This window comes from Vipera ursinii, assembly GCF_947247035.1.
Source record: "Vipera ursinii genome assembly, chromosome: 3".
In the NCBI taxonomy this organism is placed as follows: domain Eukaryota; kingdom Metazoa; phylum Chordata; class Lepidosauria; order Squamata; family Viperidae; genus Vipera; species Vipera ursinii.
The window spans coordinates 29,072,749-29,092,268 of NC_139516.1; the positions used below are offsets into that span (position 1 = coordinate 29,072,749).

Consider the following 19,520-nt stretch of genomic DNA (forward strand, 5'->3'; position numbering starts at 1 on the left):
CATAAGTGAATTCTTCAGATGACCTAATTCTTTAGTCTGCTGGCCAGTTCCAAATGAGCACTTAGCATGTACAGTAATCCCACCTCTCTGTTAATTACTGCAGGAATTTCCAGGTTTTCTGGAATTTTGGGAGGATATTATAGCCATATTCATGAAATGATTGCCACAGTAGACATGGTCACACAAAAAAATAATCATTGTTCAAAAGACAATTTGATGAGGTGGAGGTAGCTCTTGGCTTATGACCACAATGGAATTTGGAATTTCAATTACAAGTTGTTGCTATAAGTTAAGGCACCATGCAACTAGGTCATTTTTAGGATAGTCATAAAGCAGGTCACTGTGATCATTAAGCAAGTCATATGGGTGTTAAATGAATCGTGGTCATTAAGCAAAGCCTTTCTGAATAGGTGTTTTGTTTTTGCTGGAAAGCAAAATGTTGCAAATTGTGATCAGTTGATCATGGAACCAGTCATAAACACAATTTGGTTGCCAAGTGTCTGAAATGCAATCATGTGACCATAGAGGGTGTGGCAGTCATAACTTTATGGATGGGTTATAAGTAGCTTTTGAAGTCCATTGTAACTACAAATGAATGTTAAATGGGTGTTAAGTCAAGGACTACCTGTAGCTACCCTGCTAGTTTCAGTTATTTTTGTTTAAGGTATAAACAATACCTTTTGTTTAAGGTATTTTTGTTTAAGGTACACACTTCTAAACAGTATGGGGGTGCTGACTTATTTTTAAAGAAATATATTGTGGATGAGATGGGGGGGGGAATGAAAGCATCACTACAAATATAGAGTCTAATGCTTTGTATTGCAACATTCCAGTTTCCCATTTATTTAACTTTACATTAAATATAAACCAGAGAAAAATGGCTGAGGTATAATACCTGATAGACATTCTGGTCCTGAGAGCTTGTTGTAAGTTTGTTTCTGTCACATATAAGAAGATGAAAAATGCAGGGCGTAGGTGTCTGCTGTGGATGATCTTTTGTGGATGGATCTTTTAATGTGTAAAGGAAATGTTTTTCCTTCATCTTTCTTTTTCCCCTTCCCCTTTAGCTTCATGGTTGTTTTTTTTAAGCTTCATTAGGAGTTCATAATGAATTCATGACCCATTCTGCCTTATGATCTGTCTGCTTCTAATGTAACAACTTTCAATGGATATTTTTAGCTTTGATTTTTTCCCCTTTTCTCCTGCAGGATTCTGAAAGGACTTGCATGTGTGTGTGTGTGTGTGTGTGTGTGTGTGTCAGAACAGCCATTCCATGAAAGTTCAGGTATGGGAGAGGGGAAGATCCCTCCCATACATACATTTCAGGGTGATTTCTCATAATAAACTTTATGTCTTGCAATTAATGCCTGTGAAAAACATTATTGGCTCATATAGATACAGCCAGATGGGAACCCAGTTACATCTGCTGTTTGTGGAAAAGCAGCTGGATTTGGTGATGGGTGTGAATTTTGAAAGCAGAGGTAGGAAAATACAGCACTAGGTTCCTCAGTCCCCCTCTCCATTATTTCAAGCTTGAAATTTGGTAATTTGCAAAGATTGTAGTAAAGAGGAAGAGTGATAAATTCTGTTGTTGAAAGGGCAGTATGTCAAATTCTGATTCTATACTTGGGGGTGGCAATGGATTTGAATGAACAATGGAAGCAATTAAAGTGCTCTAATTAGATGTATCATTGATTTGCTATTATTTCTACTAGTAGGAGGCACTATCAATAATGAAAAACCTGAGAAGATATCTGGGCATTCTGGATTTATGCACTCTTTCATTGTTTTTCTCCCTGTCCCTGGGTTTGGTAAATCAGGAGGACCTTGGATAGACATTGTTAGAAGATATTTAAATTTAGATTCTTGCTCTGAACAAGGGGTTGGACTTAATAGCCTATGTGCCTCCTTCTATTATTTTATGAAGTGTACTCAAGCCTTAAAAGCTCATTTTAAAGTGGCAAGTCCTGTCCTTTCTGCTGGCAAGAGATCAGAACAGGTGTTCTATGTATTGAATTTTTGCGCTTAATTTGCTGTTCTATTTTCTATGTTTCAAAAAACTTTGTGGGGGGGCATTTTGGGATGTAATAATGCTGCAGTATATACATCAGTACATGGCTGCTATAGTAGGTATAAACCCTATTGAATACAGTTGAAAAAGGCAATAGTGATAGTTGGATTTAGTTTTGGGCAGTTAAAAGAGGAAATGTTACAGTGAATTGTCCTCCTTGATTGCATTAGGTGGTACAAATGGAACCATCTAATCATGGTTTGTATTAGGAATGCTATTATTAAAGTGCCCAACCTGGAGTGTTAAGAATGTATGGTGGTCCTTGACTTGCAACCATTTGTTTAGTGAACAAATGATAATTTTTATCCTGACTTGCTAAGAAAGGAATAAATCAGAGATTCTGATTGTCACATTTTGTGACTAGGTTGAGTGAATTTAACTGTTGCCATGGCAGAAGATGCCAGATTGATGTGAATGAGCAATGGGTGCTATTTGTTTATAGCAAGTCAGAATTCTGGATTATGGTTTACTGGAACCCCATTATGATGAAAATCTCAGGGAACCCTGTTATATTGTAGTAGCATAGAACACAGCTATGTTTAGAATTGTTTAAAAATACATAGTTGCAGAAGAGTTCAGTTTTAGTTCTTTTGACAAATCAGATAAATTCTGGTGTGGTATTTTTGCCACACAATTCAAGAAGATAAACCATTTAGATGTGTCTGGAATAGCTCTTGAGCAGACAGGTTTTAATAAAAAAAACTGCCTAACCACTATGACAAATAACAAAAAATAAAAGCCTTACCAGCTCTGTAAGGAGCCTCTGTGGAAACATTTTGGGATTAGGCTACCTAAATGTGCTAAAAATCTTAGGATTTGTGAAGAAATACTAAATGAAGACTCTGAATTGTTGCCTTGTCCATTTTGGATTAATCTCTTCTAACGTCTTGATTACAGGTACATAGTTGTTGGCCTCTATAATAGAAGGAGAATATCAAAGCATGTTTTCACTGCTAGATTTATTAAAAAATCAGATAGAGTGGCACAAGCCTGAATTTGACAGAATTCCCCCATTCATTTCTCTTTCATGCTATAGTTAGTAGTGTTGATAGATCTGTCATCAAAACTGTAGATGCTTGCTTGCAAATGAAAATAATATGCTGAACAATATATTCACTGTCTGATTTACGTTTTATAAATCACTATTTTTCCTGAAAAAGATGGAACTGCAGATCTAGTCAGGAATTATGTTTGCAGTTTCCATCTCTAACTGTTTTATATTGACCAAGCATTATATTAGTCTACAGAGTCTGACTTCAATCATTTCTGGAGTAGCTTCTCCAGGGCTTAGTTTAGATCCCTCTTAGATTGCAAGTCTAACACAAACCACCAAACCAGGAAGACAAAGCCCATGGATTGCTATAATATATAGCTGGAGAGCTGTGTACAGCTTGGTGGTATTGTGTGTGTGTGTGCATGCACACACCTTCAAATCAGTGTTGACACCTGGTGACTGCTTGGACAAGTCTTTACAGTTTCCTTGGCAGGATTTCAGAAGTGGATTGACATTGCTTGCCTAGGGCTCAGAGAGATTGAGTGAGTCATGGTCACCCAACTGGTTTTGTGCCCAAGAAGGGACTAGAATTCGCAGTCTCCTGGTTTCTAGCCTGATGCCTTAACTACTACACCAAACTGGCTCTCTAACTTGGTGGATTACAATTAGATTAACTTTATGGAGAAAGAAAGTGGACAGGATTTTCAGCAAATTTCCTTTTGTGGTGCTTCTAATAGTGGAAGAACAAACACTTAAAGGATGTGTTGAAGAACAAACACTTAGAAGGTGACTTGACTTTGACCTCTTACTCTTGCTGGTGTTGTATCTTCTGATTTTCTTGCTTCCTTTCTCTTTTCTATGTCTTAAACATTTCCTTGATTCTGCACTGTGCTCTGTTACAAGCTCTAGGTCAGGGGTAGGCAACCTCGGCTCTTTTATGACTCATGGACTTCAATTCCCAGAATTCCTCAGCCAGCTTGAAGTCCATGAGTCATAAAAGAGCCGAGGTTGCCTACCCCTGACCTAGGTGCATGGGAACAAAGAATGCTGGTGAATTGGGGGAGCTGAAGCAGGATATTCTAAAATATCTGAGATACTTTAATTTACTGGTCATTGACTGTTTGATTTGAATCAGATTTCTTAGTGGCTGCATTCATATCTTGTGCCAAGCTATAATGTCTTTTGCTTGGTTTTTGCCTACAGTGTTATATGAATTCAGCCACTGGGACTTTATCAGCAAACTGTGAGTAACACAATTGATGGTTTCATGAGATGTGTGAATTTAAGACAATTATTAATGTCATTAGTCACTCTGTGGCAGAAACAACTCATTTTGGCAGTTACCAAAGGGAGCTGTCGGCTAAACATAATAGCCCTGGAAGATAATCAGGAGTGGTGTTAATTGTAGGTATACGGTGATGAAAGAGACACTTGTTCACCCGGTCTAATGAGGTAAGAACACTGATATGCAGAGCCATTTTCTTCACATACCTCTGAGACTACAACTAGTTCTTGACTTAAGGACACAATTTAGACTGGAACTTCCATTGCAAAGTGTGATGGTTGTTAAGTGAGTCTTCCCCAATTTTTGCAATAGTTTTTAAGCAAAACACCATAGTCATTAAGTGATTATTAAGTGTCATGTGGACATTAAGTGAATCTGGTTTCCCCCATTGACTTTGCTTGTTGGAAACCCTCCTGCGAAGGTTGCAAATGGTGATCCGGTGACCTTAGGATGCGCCAATCATAATAAATTCATGCCAGTTGCCAAAAGCCTAAATTTGTATCATGTGACTGCAGGGATGCTGCAGTGGTTGTAAGCAAGAGGATTAGTTATAAGCAGGGCTTTTTTTGTCATAGAACGCTCAGAACGGAGTTCCGGCACCTTTTTTTGGATGGAACCTTGTAGGGTAGGCAAGGCGGGTTGTATATAACGTGTGAGTTCCGGCACCTTTTTCTTTTACAAAAAAAGCACTGGTTATAAGACACTTTTTTCAGCATTGTTGTAATTTCAAATTGTTGCCAAACAGATGATTGTAAGTTGAGGATTACTGTATGGCATAACTTTGACATAGAGCAAGAGGAAATAATACAGTTGCACAAGTAGTTATGGGTGCCTCTGTTTAGCACATGCGATACCTCTACTCTGCAAGCTGCATTGGTTGCCAGTGTGCTTTCAGGTTCATTTCATGGTACTGATTATTCCCTTTAAAGCTCTTCATGGTTTGGACCAGGTTCTTGCAGAACTCTCTTCTCAGTTCTATGTATGCATCTTGTTTGAGTAAGTAGGAGAGGCATGTGCTAGGTCCCATCTGTTAGGGAGAGTCAACTGACAGGACACAGAAGGAGGACCTTTTCTGTACTGTTGCCCATCTTCCAGGTTATGATTTCACCAAAGATCAGACTCCTTGAAAACCAGGTTTTGTGCTTGAGCCTGGGAGTCCAGATATGTGGCATATCCTGTATTTTCTTTGTATTAATTGTTGCTGGTTTTTTTTTCTTGGCTCTTTATGCTGTTATAATTTTGTTGTTTTTTATTTTAAAATATTGTTACCTGTCCTGATTCATGAGCTTGTGTTGAGTTGCTGTACACACTTAATGAATAAATATGCAAGTAATTGTACAAATAAAACCACCCAGGTTCTGCTTAGATTTCCTGGCAGACACACTTGCTTAGATGTGGTTGAACTAGAGCAGGGGTCTCCAAAGTGGCTGTGGAGTTCTGGGAATTGAAATCCACTGGTCTGAAAGTTGTACTTCAGACATGCTAGGAAAAATATCAGTATCCCAAATGAACGATTCTTTTTCCAACTGCATATTTATGGGAAAATACTCTTGTGTGTTCTTTATGAAGTTGATCCTACACATGGGATAACAGAGAGCGCTAAGCCATTATGTAGTAATTTGATTTTGCTGTGTGAATCCAGCAAATTGTGATTTAGATAATAAAGAATGGCTGCCGTAGTTTGGGTTATCTGTGGAAGAAAAAAAGTGCTGTGTGAGAAAAATATCAGAAGTACATATTAAAAAAATGTATCCAGGTCTGAGTTTGGATACATATAAAATATCCGCAATGACAAGAATGGCTGTTTCCTTCTTTCTAAGATGTTTGTTTGTGGTAAAGAAATACAACTTACAGTCAATTTGTGTTCTTGTAGGTCCAGTTCCAATGGCATATCGGGAAGAATCATCATTCTGTAATCCAGTGTTCCTCAACCTTGACAATGTTTAAATACCTGGACTTTAACTTCCAGAATTCCCCAGCCGGCTTTGGGGAGTTGAAGCCCACACATCTTAAAGTTGCCAAATTTAAGAAAAACGGCTCTGAACCTCTGTATATTTTATTGCCTGGTGGCTGAAGCCTTTCTATGCTAATCGGCAGAAAACATGGTTAGAGTTGGGAAGCTCCTGAATATATTTCCACAAGATAAGGTGACAAACAAAACAAACAAGGATTCTGAGGAAAGAGGAAAGGAGGAATTGGTCCATTTTCCGATCTCTCCCTTCAATCTACCCCCCCTCCCCACTCAAAAAATAAATAAATGATGTTGTCCTGACCATAGAGAACTAATGCTGTATTTCAGTGTCAGCTACAGGGTTTACTCTTGGGAAAATTCCACTGAAAAACAATGATGCTGTCATATACCTTCTCCTCTGGTGGATGGGGCTGGTAATGGGGGTAACATTTAAGGGTATTTTCTAGCAGCCTAACCACCTGCAGTTGGAAGAAAAACTTCCTTTGCTTTCTGGGCTTGTCTTGCTACTTCAGGCACAAATATTCAAGGGGCTGAAAGGGAAGAAAAATCAGCTCATGCAGCAATTTTAGTACAATTTTAAATGGGTTATTTCTCATGGTTTTTACTTAGATATCTCTTTACTTTTATCATTTTTGCTTTAATGCTTCCTTTCTTTAAGAAGCTGGATAATTGTTGTCTGTAAAGATATCACAAAGATCAGGTGACTTTTCTATCCACTCCAAACTTCAGGTGTAGCCCTCTCACCTTACAATAGGTACTCTTCAGCATAGTTGTTCTCCAGTAGGGTACTTGGCATATAAAAGAACAGTATAGTTATGGATAAATCCCATGAATTAATGAAACTGGCTGTAGAGTTTTTTTCGGACCAGTATGGAAGTAGTTTGCCCTCGCCTTTTTCTTGGATGTTGTGATGGTCCAGCCTGTTCTAAAATCCTGGGATTTCCTGGTGTCTCCATCCAAATTCTTACTTGGCCTGTCCTTCCTTAGCTTCCATTTCTGGATAAGAGTAGGTACGTCTTGCCATTTGTTGGGTGTGTTTTTCCCTTCAAGAGTACAAATTTTTGAATAAATAATAAAAACAAGCCCAACTTTTGTACTTCTAACATTTGACTTTATTATTTACTTAGAAAATGTACAGTATAGGCCTCTTACTGCCTTGGCCATTTGGATAGTGTGATTTTAGGTGATTAAGTTTAGGTTATACATTAAGACATAAAATTATGTATCTTTAACACAAAAACTAAATTTGTGACATTTCAACATCTGGGAAAATCTTGTTTTGAGACAAACACCCCCCCCCCCCCCCAAAAAAAAACACACACACACTGTAATAAAGTTGGGACTCATTTCAGGTCCAATGGTAATTAAATCCGTAATGGATTTAAATTTTGAGCTAATTTTAGTGTAATTAATGAGGGTTCCATTTGCCTTCCATACATTCAAAATCTGGACCATGGTAGGAAAAAAAATCAAAGCTTTTCCAGATAATTCCCTTAATTATTTCTGGTTTGTAATAAAGCATTCTTGAATGCCAGAGTTGTTTTCCATAAATTTATGATCACAGGGTACTAAAATCCCCCTGGAAATGAGTAACCTATCTTCTTTATTACACTAAGGACTCATGTTGTAATGAAATGCAGCTTAGTTGTGGGTGTAGAGAAAAAAAAACTGCTGGACTGATAGTTCTGTTGTGATTGTCATTAGTCGGAGTAACCTTTCACCATGTTTTTTCCCACTTTAAGAGTTACTTAATTCTTCTGCTTCAAAGCAATGAAACTTGGGAAAGCAGACACAGGGTGGGGAGTTGTCTTCATTGCAAAGGGAGGGCACCAGGCGAACCTTCCTTGCAAAGGTTCGCCTGGTGCGCCAGTTGCGGCCCTATCTGGACCGGGATGCCCTGTGTACGGTCACTCATGCGCTTGTGACCTCTCGCCTAGACTATTGTAATGCTCTCTACATGGGGCTTCCCTTGAAGACTACTCGGAGGCTCCAACTGGTACAGAATGCGGCCGCGAGAGTTGTCTTGGGAGTTTCCCGGTACTCCCATGTTACACCTTTGCTCCGTGAGCTGCATTGGTTACCAGTTGTCTTCCGGGTGAGGTTCAAGGTCTTGGTTATGATCTTTAAGTCCTTACATGGCATGGGTCCGGGATACCTCGAGGACCACCTGCTGCCGGCGTCAACTCCCCTCCGCCCTGTGCGTGCCCACAGAGAGGGCCTCCTCAGGGTGCCTCCGGTCAGGGAATGTCGACTGGTGGCCCCCAGGGGGAGGGCCTTCTCTGTGGGTGCTCCGGCATTATGGAACCAACTGCCGGTTGAGCTCCGGATGGCACCTGACCTTCGATCCTTCCGTCGCGGGTTGAAGACCCACTTATTTGAATTAGCTGGTCTGGCCTGATGGGGGAATATGGGTTTTTTTTAATTGGTTTTTATTATTCTATCATTGTTGTATTTTAATTGGGCATTGGTTTAATTTTCTTTTAATTTTTGTATAGCTATTTATATATGCCCTGTGAACCGCCCTGAGTCCCTTGGGAGAAGGGCGGTATAGAAATCAAATAAATGAAAATGAAATGAAATTTATCTTTTCAATGATAATTAGTTATAGCAAGGACAACCTCAAAATGTAACTAAAGCAATAATCATGCATTAGGAATCTAAGGTAACAATCAGTGTAAGTCAGATCAGTTATGAAACAAGACACTCAAGGAATGTTTGAAGATTTTCATTTTAAGAAATGATGTCATATTAATAGTGCCTGGACCAGGCAAACATCTTTGGTCATGGAGGTTGTGCTGTCTTCAACATTGATGATGCAGCCAAAAAAGCTCTACTGATTGACATTCTTGCTCCAAGGAAAAAAATTTGAAGCTTTCTCTTGCTGAATTCAGTTGATGAAGGAACATAAGGCAAAGAGGAAGAATATGTCCTGATTGTAATTATATCCTAGAATATTTACAGTTTTATAGCTACATTAAGGATGTGCCTTATATATTTCCTGTGATTTGTTTCTATATTAGTTCACACTGTGGTGATTACTTTTTCTGCCTGTGAACTACAACTTTGTTGGCCTTGTTTAAATAGTAGAAAGTATTTGTATTTAAGGTGCTATGTTATATTTATTTGGGAATGACTAGAGAAAATTAGTCCCAAACTATTTGAACAAATTATTAGGCTAGAAAGAAATTTGCAATGACATCTGGTATTTGTTAATCAGAAAAGTTTTGTCCAGATGCAATATGGATACATGATATCTTTTGTTGAGTTTATTGAATTATTTTTAAGGAGTGAAACATATGATAATAATTGGAGCAATCTGAACATGTAAACAAAAGTAGTTCTGTGAAAAAGTAACTAGTATGACATATTTTTAAATTTTAGCTCATGTAGAGAGGCTTTTTGCTAGTCTTGTTAAAACGTGGAGTAAACAGGTAATTCATGATCATTAGAAGAAGGATGTTTTCTAGCTTTGCTGTAGGCTGTTTTCAGAAAAGAAAAGGCTGCTGCAGCTGCAAAGCTTTCATAGATTTAGGAATTGAACCAAATCAGTCAAGAAGTGAAATTTTAGGTAAAGTTTAACTGGTTTTTTTAGTGATACCATGTAGACTGCATAAATCAGACAACCACTAAATGGCAGCAAAGAATTTTCTAAATCCCTTTACTGTTACCTATTGTCCTCCAGATTTTGCAGAATAGAGACACTATTTGAATATGCAAGACGTTTTCTGAGTTTAAAACTGCCAGACCTAATTGCAATCAGGTCAAAGATTATGGATTTATAGCAGCCTTTTTCAACTTGAATCCTTACAGACTATTGAACTCCTGGCAGAATAGCATTGGCTTGAGTAAAACCTGATCATGAAAGAAAGTTAGAACTATTTTATTCACTGTGATTTTTCAGTATTTTTGGCAGTATCCTCAAAATGATATAACAACAAAATACATCAAGAGCAGAGGTCTCAAGAAAGTGATAGCAGCAGCAGAGGAAAGCAAAGGAAAACACAAGAAAAGACTCTTGCACAAATATGAAGATATTTCCTGATATGTGACCTGTTTAACTGTCATTACTATTCCTGATTTCCCTGTACATATTATACAAGGGGAGTGCTGTGGTTGATGGATTGTACTTAGGTATTCTGTGGCTTATTGCATTGCTGAAAGAACTATTTTAATGATGTGTTTACTTGTCTTTGTAATGTAGGTTGCTGTGTTTTTAGAATACAGTTGGCAGGCTCTACTTGTAGAGACTCATGAGAACTGGAAGATCAGGAATTGCTGGGCTTGCCAATCAGATAATGACTTGCACTGTACCTGCCCCCTTGCTAGTGTTAGATATAACCTTTATTCTTTGTGTTTCTTCTTTCCACCACTGTTTTAAGTCCAGCATGCTCTGAAATTCTGCACTTGAAGAATTTGATACTGGGCGAAAGATTTGTTTTGTGTTTTTGTACTTAAAGTATGTTTTTAAAGCCATCCTTAGACCAATGTTTTTTAAACTGAGAGCTAATTTAGGCATATTGTATCCTTAGGGTAATGGAACAATTGCTTGCTTGTGAATCAGTCTGGGATTGCCATTCCAGAGAAACATGTGTAAAATGAGTCTTGAGTTTGTTCTGATTTTCTTTTTAATAGAGTAATAAAATTATTCAGGAGCACAAAAAAGAGGTAATTGGGTCAAAAATTCCATGATAGTTAGAACAATTAGTCATAGAATGACTTGTCTTCAGAAGTTGTGGGTGCTTCAACACTGGAGACTGTTAAGAAGAGATTGGACAACCATTTGTCTGAAATGGTATAGGATTTTCTGCCTGAGCAGGGAGACATCTACGGTCCCTTCCAACTCTGTTATTCTGTTACTCTTAAATGTTGTGAAGTACTGCTCTAGACATTTTGGTTTAAAGTGCCCTAATATCTGACCATTTGCTATACTGGCAAAGAGGTAAGGCAGTTTTAATCTGTAACACTAGGGATGGCATCAAGTTACTGCACTCTGTTTACACTTTTTACATTGCTTACACATAGTCTTTGCTTAGTAAACAGTTTACCAAGATCTGAGATGATAAGTATGCCCGGTAGAACATTTTTGCAACTTCCTATGGCTAGCGAAATGAAGGCAGGGTAAATAAGTAATTATTCTTTGTAAAAGCAAGACTTCTGAAGTATTAGGTTTGTAAATTGTGTGCTACTGTAATGCAGAATGTTGATTTTTTTAAAAAAAAGTATGTGATATATTCAGCTGCTTTCTGTATCATAGAAACTACTGTATAAACGCTGTAAAACAGAGATATTAAGGTGACCTTTGCATTCATTTTTCTGAAAGTGCATGTGGACATTCTTGATTACACATACCTAGTGTATACTATCTATAGTAATTAGCAGAGTTCTGTTCTAAGAATACACATTAAGTATATTGGATGTCTAGTAGCATGTACTGTTGACATGTAAAATGAATGCTGATGGATGAATGGAAAAATGAAAACAGTCATGATATTGTAGTATAGTAGCAGAGAGAATCAACAGATATGTTACTGAGAGATATAGTCAATGAAAATGATGCAAATTACAGGTAGTCCTCAGCATTCAACCATAATTGAGCCCACAATTATGGTCATAAGTCATGATGATTGTTAAGCAGGTCATCGCGTGACAGTGCTTAATTTTACAGCCATTTTTGCAGCATTTATTATTTGTGGCTTCTACTTTGTAAAATGCAATGCCCACAATAGGTCAAATGCTGCTTTCCAGAATTTCCTTGGGGGATACTTGGCAGAAGTAATGCAGGTTATTGTATATACTGTACGTAATGAGTAGGAAACATACGAATATAAAATTGGAATGTGGTATACTGCTTGCTGTCCAGGGTAGAAAAGTACTCATATGTTGAAAGTGATTATTTATGCAGGACTCACAAATGCTTATCCCATTTCCTTTAGCAATTCTGATAGTGTGTGCCTTTACACAATGCAGGGGTATTTATTTGTGTACCATTTACAATTCTGATAACAATAAGTTATAAACAATAAGTGTAATAAGCTGTAATAAACAGGAGATTGCTAACATACAGGTATTATACTGTTATGAAGTGGGATAGTGGTTTTTCTTTGAAGGGAAGGAGACATTTTTGAGAAGATAAAACTCAGTTAATCCTATTTTCGTGTTACATTATAATTTCCTGCTGAAGTGGTTTTGAGTATTGGCATCACCAAAACTCCAAGGTATATTAATGGAGAATCTTTTGTGTGATTCCAGAATTCCTGGAAAAAAAAAGACTTGTGGAAACCACATTTTGGAAGTCAATAGTTAACAGATCATAAAAAATATTTAAGAGTCACACGAACTCTACAAACTGCATGTGATTTATCTTTAATGAATAGGAGACAGGCATGTTAACTGTAACAAAATCTAGAGGAAACACAATTCTATTGTTTTCAAGAATATTGCTAAACATCCTCTATTTCTCTCATTTTCTTTCCTTTAGTGTCTACCAAGCATCTGAACAGAGATAACGCAATCCAGGACATTAACTGGACACTGGGTAAGTATTTAATTAGCCTTTAACCTCTCAATTTCATTTTTTTCAAATGGAATATCACTAACGACAAAAAGTATAATGTTTCTTCAGCATGTTTTAAAATATTAACTACTGTTTCATAATCTGATAAGGTTTTTCTCAAGCATTGCAAGATAATTTTAGAAACCACCAAAGAACAGTTTATGTTATCTCCGGAGTAAACAGAATTATATTTGGTGGGCACTGAGAGATCTCTGTTTAGTTTGATCAAAATAAAGATATTTGGATCAAGGAAGCCACTGCAACTATAGTTAAAGGCAGCAGTTGTTGACAGAAGAATCTGCTCTTTAGTCCTGTAAGTTCTACTATAAAAATAAAACACTGTCTGCTTTGCGGATGTGAATCACAGTAGTTAGCTGTCCATATTTTCTAATTTTATTACTTATGTGTCAATTATCCAAGATTTGATTTTAGATATTAAATTAATTCAGTTTACATTATTGACTTGATTTGACATGTCAGTTTGACTGGAAGCATTGTTTCAAACTGTTGAATCATTTTTAATAGTTAGTATATTTTGGGTATGGGCATTTGATGAAGATGTTAGCCTTTTAATTAAAAGTACTTTGATCTTATGTAGTAATTGTCCATAATTGCATGTGGATTGGTGAACATATTTATTAAATTTGCAATAGGGAACAATTATGATGTTGCATCATACATGGCCACAGTATTATTACATCTGTGTGACGTGATCACAGTTTTTGGAGATAATGTTGTCCACTCCATTGAGACATAAAGGCAATGGGATTTGCCTCATCACTATATTACTCCAAGGAACCTCCTATATCACTTCCAATAGCCAGAGAAGGTTTCTACAATGCACATAAACACAAGCTGCCTCTGGTATTACTCATAGTCTATAAAAAATGCTAGAAGAGGTTATGAAAGCAGCATAACCCAAAACAAAGTGGCAGCTTCTGTTGACTCTGTAGAAGCAGGAGGATCTTTGTTTTGCAAAGAAGTTTCCAGGAGGTGCTTCTGATAAAGAGTTGTCAAAATAAAATCCTCTTCAGAGATTTGTTCAGCTATAATTATTATATAAAATGGTTATTTTATATCAAACCTCCCAAGTGATGTGTAGATAGTTGTGGTCTACTAAAGTCCTGGCACTTTATCCTCTGTGAGGGCTGCTTAGTTGATGAGGTTATCATCCATCAGGATTTCATTTCAAGTAAAAACTGGCAAAATTATCTCACATTTGATGAGTTATGCCACTCCCCAGAGCAGGAAAAGCATCTGCTTCCTGAAGGTGAAGCAGTGGCTACAGTCCTGTCAAGGAAAATAAATATTCTTGGGTTTAGGAAGGAATCTGTTTCTTGGGAGAATTGTAAATAGGTCTCTAGGATGAATGAAGATAAAATTCAGATGTGTGCCTGAGGGGCTGTCAATTTTTCTCCCTGAACAGCTTGGCTTGTACATTTGTATGAGCAATTTCTGCTTGACAATTTCACTGAATTTACCTTGTATTATGCAAGTCTTGGTGATTCTTTCTTTCCATCCCTACTTGTTATGATAATGATGTTATCATGCCCTATGGGGGAAAAAGATGGACAGAACTGAAATGAAGGAATAACATTAATCTTCCTCATTTTTCTACATTGACCTACATTTGTCTCTGGTACTGAAGATGATTGAAGCTAGAGCCATGCCACTTCTTGCTATCACTTCTGCTATCACTTCAGTTCAATCTTCTAATCTTTTCCTACAGTTTCTTAAATCTAAATGCTCTGCTTAAGTTCAGCAGCTGAAGAGAGGTAGGAAAAATGAGAGGTAAATTTCAGGCCATCTTCCACTTCCCTTGGTTAAGTACATCAGGGGTGTCAAACTGCCGGCCCACGGGTCGGATGCGTCACGAGGAAACCACGCCCACCACATTGCCAGCAATGAGGAAAAGGTTCCGATATGTCACATGATGTCACATGACATCACGAGTTTGACATGTCTGAAATACATAGACTCATCAACATGTGTTACACTGAAGTGAGCAATATATCCCTGTTGGGAACCCAAGCTTTGTTTTCAGACGTTCTGGAAGGTTATAGAATGAGGTGATGTCATAAGAAGGGCAGGAATGGAAATTGGAAGCTTAGGGTTCCAGGGAGATTGGATAGGGTATTGGGGGGAGGGACTGTAAAAATGGGATTAAGAAATGCTGGCCTGTGAGATGCTTACCATTCCTTCCTTTAAAACTCTCATAAGTAAATAAGTATCCTGCTCTAACAGCACAGGGATAGCAGATCTTGAATGATTTGTTGTCAATTTTGATAAACTCTAGGGAATTAGTAGCGTCTCAAGTTTTAAAATGGTTACTTCCTTATTATTTTCTGTTAATGTTCAGCTAGTAAAGGTTCTTTCTGATCTTTGCCTGTGATTGTTTTTTTTTAAATCAATTGATATTAGTGTTTTATTTTGCAATGGCTGTATTTACATAGTGGATTAAATCTTCAGTCTCTACTTCCTGGGAGTAATTATGTGCCAGCTGGCAAGTTCCTTGGATTTTGCAAAGGGTATCTACAATATTTCTAATTACCTTTTAAAAAATAAGAAAACAGTACTGCAAAGTCCAGGCTTAAACAAACCTGTCACTTGTTTCAACATAGTGATGGGGAGTTGTGTGGTATACAAACTGAATAAATAGATTCTAGGGGGTTCTTAAAAATTAAAACAGCAAGCAGTGGATACAGTAACATCTTCCTGCTTGTGTTTCTTATCAAATGGAATGAGACTTCTTTTTATTTACTGTGCAATTGGAGATTTTGACTAGAAAAAGAAATTAAGATTAGAAGCTGTCAGTAATAATAATCTTAGTATATTGATGTAATCCTACAGCGGTGAACATTGGTGCATAGCTGAGAAGAAAACGTTATTTGCTAGTATCTTCTGAAGAACACAATGCATTGTTTTTTGTATTGCTCCAATTTCAGGGCATATTGTTTGTGCTACCAGTATTTGTATTCAGTGTTTTCTTCCTTTTTGTGTTCTGGATTTATCAGCATGTTGCAACTTTTGTTGCTGGATCTATTGATACCTTATATTCTATAGCTTCTATTGTTTTTGTGAGAGATTTTATTTTATTTTGCATCTTAGTATTTGTCTAAATGCAAATTGCAAAATATTTTCCTGCATCTAATGAGTGGTAACTTTTGTTCCCCTTTATTTGTTATTTTCTATTAGTGCTATTTCACTAATATTTCATTAATATCTGGATTTTTATTTTGTTACCTGCTGGTAAGTTGGGTATATTTAGCTCTGTTAAACATAGTTCTTTTTTAATCACCCCAGCATAGATAATTAGCAAGAAGAGAATTAATGTTTCATTTACATTCATTGAAGAGGAAGGGATTGTAAGAAAGTAAGTAAACACACAATAGGAAATACACATTGAAAAGAATGTGAAGCGGATTTCCTCATGTATTCTCCATTGTGTGTATCCATGTATTCTCTTGTACTCTCTTTTTCTCCAATCTCTCCACTTAGGGGAGGGGAGGGCAGGAGAAAAAAAATGGGTCAGACACAGGAGAGATTCCTCCCCCTCTCCCTGCAGAGCAAAGAAAATGAATAAACAAATGGGGGGGAAGGAAAAAAAGGAATCTCTGTAGGCAATCCAATCCCCTCAGAGCAAAGTTATTGGAGAAGAAGGGATTACAAGAAAATAAGCAGGCAGAGAGTGGAGAGTGGGTAGCACACTTAAAATTCCCAGCTTTCACATTTCTTTTGATGAGTAATTAAAGATATGATGGGGAATACACACTTGTTATCTTCTCCCCAAACACTCCACTCTTCAAGGGGGCACAGAAACAGTAGGTCAGGCACAGGACAACAGGTACTGACTGGCAATTGTGTGACCTAGGGATTCTGGAAAGGTCATAAATGCAGGAATTGGTCATAGCCTTATTTATGTCGGCACTTTTGTAACTTAGAATGATTGCTGAACAAGCTAATTGGTAAGTAATGTATACCTGTACTCCTTTTTGCTTTGTTTACCCTGAGATAAATTCTAGAGACTTATTGTGTGTTGGTAGAAGGATCTTGATTTTTTTTTTATTATTGAACTGGATTTGACTTGGGAGGGAAAATCTTTAGTGGTTTAATGGTGTAGTGCAGAGATGTCAAACTCACGACGTCACATGACATCACGCAACATATTGGAGTTTTTTCCCCATTGCCGGCAATGGGGTGGGCACGGTTTTGTTGCGACGCGTCCGGCCCACGGGCCGGCAGTTTGACACCCCTGGTGCAGTGTGTGCCTAACACATGTTTGTGATTATATTTTAATTTGCTGTTATATAAGAAATATGTTGGTAATAGAACTAGGTGTTTGGAAGGCCATGGTATTTAGCTTCAGACTAAATCAGAAGTTTAGTTTTTAATTTATAATGTTAAAAACTAATACAAACTTAAAAAAGAAAAATAGCATAAAAATAATAAAGAAAAGAAATATGTAAAGAATTGACTTCACTCTTAACCATAACAGATATAAACAATTCTCTTAAAATGCAACAATCTCTTCTTCCCATGTTACATACCTTATAAACAAATTCTTAAAGCCTCATTGTTTCAGTGCTGATCTGAAAAATTCCATTAAAATGTCCTAAAACTTGATTTATTTTCATTTTTTCTTTGTCCCAACTCATAAAATTCCAAAGCTTTAACAAGCCTCCTATAAGAAATTTACTTTGAAGTAATTTAATGTATCTCAAATTTTACCAATCTATAATATGCACAAGAGCTGTAAGCTAAATTCAAATTCTCCAGTTTTTGGAAGATATTGTAATGGAATGATAGTTGCTGCTTACCTATGTAGGAATTGTTTTTTTTTTTGGAGGGTGGAAGGAGAATAATTTAATTGTATATGAACAAATGTGATTGATTGATCTGAGTAAATCCATACACAGCAAGTTGACAGGTTACATCCAGCTACTTATAGCACCACAATCTATTGGTTTTTATAAAACTTTTGTCTACGCACTCTTCATCCCTTCGTATATTAGCTTTGCTTTGTTACCATGGTCTGCATTAAGTTTGAAATTTACCTTCTCTCCATAGTGGTTTATTGTTGATGAACAACCATCAAGACCTAATTTCTTTTAAGTTCTGTGTAGCACCTTGGATAGCTCCATGGGGATTCAGGCTGAAGTTCCATTGACGCCACCTTTAGTGTTGCTTTACAAATAAACAGCACGATGTTTTTTAAGTACAGTGTCAGCTCAGTTTAGTTCTTAGACCAGTTGTTTTTCTGTTTGCCTCTTTAGAAAGGAAGTTTCTCCCAGGTAAAGGAGAAAGAGCTATTAACTCCCATAGTATTGAGGGAAAGATGATAACTGAGACAAAATTGGATTCATGCATAAAGTGCAGAATCAGTCATGACCAGTTATTTTATAGATTATTTTTTTTAATCAAATAATGGCTTATCATAGTGTGTTAGTCTAGCCCAGGGGTAGGCAACCTCGGCTCTTTTATGACTCATGGACTTCAACTTCCAGTATTCTTGTGCCAGCATAGCTGACTTCAACTCCCAGCATAGCTGACTCAGGAATTCTGGGAGTTGAAGTCCACGAGTCATACCCCTGGTCTAGCCAAAGGATAACAATGAGCTCTGTTCTGTTAGATAGGACACAGAATGACATGGATTTGATGTAGAACAATGTTAAGGAAATTGGCTAAACCAGGAAAATGCCTCTGCGGTTCTAAGGTTTTACTATTTTATCCCCAGCCTCAGGATGGGTAGTATACTTTTGGAGCTATAACAAGTTATCTGTTTTGAGATTGCATTTTTCACAGACTTAACATTGTTGCCCACTGGTTAGTCTCCACCAATGAAATATTGCAGGATTACACAATGCCTGGGTGATGGATGCTGTAGTAATTGGTAAGACAATCTAATTGGATTCATGGCCTAAACACTTCCAAAAATTGGAAAAGTCTAAGATGTATATTCACATATTTTTCCCCCAAATCTTCTCTTAATTTTGTCTTTGTATCTTTGTTTTCATCGTAGATAGTGTATTACCCCAACCAAGTGCCACCCCCATATATTGGTCAGAGTGGCTGGGAATCCTGGGAATTTTAGTCTAAGAGAAATGATTCTCTTCTGTTTTCTTAATTTAGTTTTCAATTTGTTGTTCTTGTTTTTCTTATTATCCTTGGTAGTTTCAACTATCTGAATTTTCAAGTTTTGAGAAACTGTTTTAAAATAATTTATCCATCCTGGGTTTCTTAGTGTTTCTTTTTACAAAATAAATCCCATGGCAACCATTTTTTATCTTTATTTTATGTATTATTACTGTCCAGTGCATACCAATGAATCTTTAATATTTTTAAAATTGCAATTGACTGATGGTATCTGCAGATCAATGCACTTCTCAGTCAGTGCATTCTTCTTTTCTTTGATCTCAAGTGAAATAACATTTTAATGGGTTGCATTGAAAAAAAAATCCATTCCTGCAGTTAAGAGTATGAAGAAAGTCTGTACACAATAGTTCTCCCATCTGCTTTTTCTGTTCTTCAATCAGATACCAAACAATTTCATTTTCACAGCTTCTCCTTTATCTGTTGTTGCCGTATTCACATATAAATTAAAATCCTCTTTCCTAAGCTCTTGGTTTCAGAGTTTAATGTTTTTCA

The 19,520-nt window shown here is 37.0% G+C and overlaps 1 protein-coding gene across 7 annotated transcripts in view; it reads left to right on the forward strand.

Moving 5' to 3' along the window:
- The window catches only part of EPB41L1 (erythrocyte membrane protein band 4.1 like 1), a 193,665-nt gene that overhangs the window by 8,304 nt on the left and 165,841 nt on the right, over positions 1 to 19,520 (forward strand). For all 7 annotated transcript variants that reach the window (XM_083358648.1, XM_083358640.1, XM_083358647.1 and 4 more), the window contains one exon: positions 12,801 to 12,857. The gene's annotated coding sequence lies outside the window, so the exon portion shown is untranslated. The remainder of the gene's footprint in view (positions 1 to 12,800; positions 12,858 to 19,520) is intronic.